Raw genomic sequence first — 3,446 nt, 5'->3', positions numbered from 1 at the left:
AGCAACAACAACAACAACAACAACAAACACATCCAGTTTGCTAGGACATCAAAGCAAGAGTAAAAGGGAAATATTCCCATCGTGTGATCCAGGAAGCTCAAGAGAACCCAACTAATATCTATTGAGTTCTACCAGGTAGGGCCTGGGGAGACAGCCGTTACAAGTTCCTGCCCCAGTTAGATGGACAGTGGCATGATAAAATCAGGCTTAGAGGATAGAGTATGATGAGGGAGGGATTATTCTAAGTAAAGTTAACAAAAATATCACCCGGCAGCCCACATTTTACTCTCCATGTGAGCATTCTCTTACAGACTTGAAAGACTGAAAAGCATCAAGATGTGCACATCTGGGCATCTTGGTTTTGAAATTTTATCACACTGAACAAAATCCAGAGCTCATCAGAGAAATCACCTACTCCACGTCTGTGAAAGAAGGAAAAGAACATCCCAGGATGTGTTTTTATGCCAGAAAACACAGTCCCACTCAAAAAACAATGTTGGGTCATAGCAACCTTTAATGTGTTTACAAACTAGGGCCTAGGGGCTCCCACTTGGAAAACTGGGGAACATGTTAGCATCATCATGAACAATAACTATAACTGATATTATGCTTATTTAAAGTCTATAGTGATAATTAAGTATCAAGAAACAGGGCCCCGCTTCATAAAAGAAGATAGTAGAAAATAGAATTAATAAGTAATTATTTTGCAAATGATAACGAACTCTGGTCCTGGACATTGATTTCTGGCTGCTGAGATAACAGACTACCCCAGTGTAGTTGTTCACCACTACATAACCCTGTCTTTTTGCAGTTCTGGAGGCCAGAAGTCCAAACCAGGTTAGCATGCTGCCTCCTTCAGGAACCTCCAGGAAATACGCTCTTCTAGCTTTGCAATGATGCTCACATCCCTTGACTCTCAATAACCTGATATGTCTTTCTAACTTGTGCCTGAGTTATCACACCTCCTTTCACGCTGACCCTCCCTCCTCTTATACAAACACCACTGATAACGTTGATAACTACAGACGTGAATCAGAATAACACAAGACCAGTGATGTAATCACACCCACAAAATCTCATTTTTTTTCAATAGGAGGCATCACAGTCATGAGTACCAGGGATCAGATAGAGATGTCTTGGAATAGGATGTGGGCATTATACCTCCACCACAGCTTTGTGAATGGTTGCTTGTGAGTAGCGTATCTACAAGGTATCAAACTATTATTTACAGACTGATTGATAATTGCAAAAGAGAAAATTGGCTTTCATAATTAAGGATTCTCACTATTACTACCCTAAACAATAGAATGATGAGAAATTACGTAGCACTTAATCTTCATCTAGTATAAGATGCATGAATAACTTATAAGATATTCTTCCTACCCCTAGAGGCATTGCAGGTATGGTTGGTGTGTCAGATGGGCATCAGTAGGTGACAGAGAAGAGAGGCTATGTCTATGCTTAGTGTTCTGATCCAGGAACATCTGAATGATTAGCATCCTAATATTCCCTGAAAAAATTCGAGCCCGAGATGACCACCAGACTGCTGTCATTGGAGCTTACCTGAGATGGCAGCCAGAGAGGTACCTTGCAGGCATGGGGGTGGGGCAGACCATGCCTCAGATGACCCCTGCCTGGGGCCATAATGCACAAGCAGGGCATAGCACTCCTGAGAGCAGTCCTGAGACGACCCCCGGACACTCAGAGACCCCGGGCACCGCTAAAAGGAGCAAGTAAGTGGTGGAAAAATGGAAGAAAAAGAGAAACAGAAGGATGTGGGCACAATGAAGAGAGGGTAGTGAGGAACAGCCTGATGCCACCTGGGAGAGCAAGGTCTGTAGCTCACATGGGCAGCACAGTAGGGCTGTCCCTGGATGTAGGGGTTGCAGGCGAGCCAGCAATTATCTGCTGGGTGGTGGTATGGCAGGTAGGAAAGCTGGTCCCGGGGTCATGATACTGGGTGAACTGTCCCTGCCCCTTACAATATATGGGAGAGCAGCTCCTACACCTCTCCTGGGCAGCAGGGTGGAGATGCCCTAGTTGTTGGTGGCCCTGAGGACATGAGAACAGGAGAACCGAAGGACTGACCACCTCAGATACCTCTCAGGCCCAGACTCAGGGCTTTGAATTGGTCTACCCCAACATCTACTCCATTGATGAACTGCTGGAAATGCATGACTGGGTAATTCCTACAGATCCAAAGCTGCAGGATCTCCATTACACGGGGCTACAACAGGATATCTGAGAGGAGCCCCAGTGAGGGTCTAGTATTGATAGTGTAGCAGAAGCCAGAGGTCTTGGGCCAGACCACTGACTCATTGCAGTGAGCATTTGCAAGCAAAGAAGTGTGGACAGACACACTGTGACACACTACAGCTTCCACAACAAGATTTTTTTTCTCTGTTTGGAGGGAGGTTGCAAGGGTGGAGGGTGGTGTGAGAGGAGATGAATGGGATTGGAGTGCATAATGTGAAATTCACAACCTCAGACTCCTCATAACTGTGAAGTCATAGAAAAAAGATGAATATTCTAAATTTAAGAGGACCATGGGGACACTATAAATCATTTTAAAGATAGTGCAATTTTAAATGACTTAAATATTAGACAATATGGGATTATTAATTTTCTTGTGTTCTACAGGATACCATCCTTTCTTGAGAAATACAGGTCTAAGTATTCAGAATTGAGGGATTTAACAAGATTCTATTGAAGTCAAGCAGTGATCAACTGTGAGAAAACCTGCTGTTTGTGGAATTTAACCAGTCTTCTCTAGTTAACATAGGCTGTCTTATTTGAACAGCTGGGACATATAGTAGAGAGCCCGTAAATACTATTTCTTAATAAGACCATCTTAGTTACTTTTCTATTTCTGTGATAAAACATGATGACCTAGGCAACTTATAAAAGCATTTAATTTGAGGGTCATGGTTCCAGAGGATTACAGTCTGTGACTATCATGGCAGGGACATGGCAGCCAGGCATGGTGCTGGAGCAGCATCCAAGTGCTTACATCTAATCCAGAAGTAGGAGGTAGAGAGCTAATAGGGAATGGCATTAACTTTTGAACTCTTACAGCCTGCCCCAGTGACACACTTCCCCCAACAAGGACACATCTAATCTTTCCCAAACAGTTTTACCAACTGGGACCAAGCATTCAAACACATGAACCTAATGGGGGACATCCTCATTCAAGCCACTATAGAGACCAAATTCCATAGGGTTAGAGCTACTCCAGATAGAGCCTAGCAAAGCTGGACAAAAACCATAAAAGAATGAAACAGAATCTGAAATGTCCCTGGTGATGCAACGTGAAGCAAAGCCAGAAAACAAACACACACAGAGACACATTGCTAAGGATGATTCCTAACAGAGGAGTAGAATGAATGATACCGCCTTAAGCTTCTAAGGTGTGGGTTTGTTGTGAGTGGTAGTCAGTGTCATCACTT

General features: G+C 43.6%; 1 non-coding gene across 1 annotated transcript; it reads left to right on the top strand.

Annotated features, from left to right (window-relative positions):
• The first annotated feature begins 1,378 nt into the window (after window positions 1-1,378).
• On the top strand, window positions 1,379-1,508 carry LOC116089632. The gene has a single exon (XR_004118413.1). It is a non-coding gene; the product is annotated as a small nucleolar RNA SNORA17 (small nucleolar RNA).
• Window positions 1,509-3,446: the final 1,938 nt, after the last annotated feature.

The sequence above is a fragment of the Mastomys coucha genome, unplaced genomic scaffold (genome assembly GCF_008632895.1).
Source record: "Mastomys coucha isolate ucsf_1 unplaced genomic scaffold, UCSF_Mcou_1 pScaffold14, whole genome shotgun sequence".
NCBI lineage: Eukaryota > Metazoa > Chordata > Mammalia > Rodentia > Muridae > Mastomys > Mastomys coucha.
This window is presented reverse-complemented; position numbering and strand designations above follow the sequence as displayed.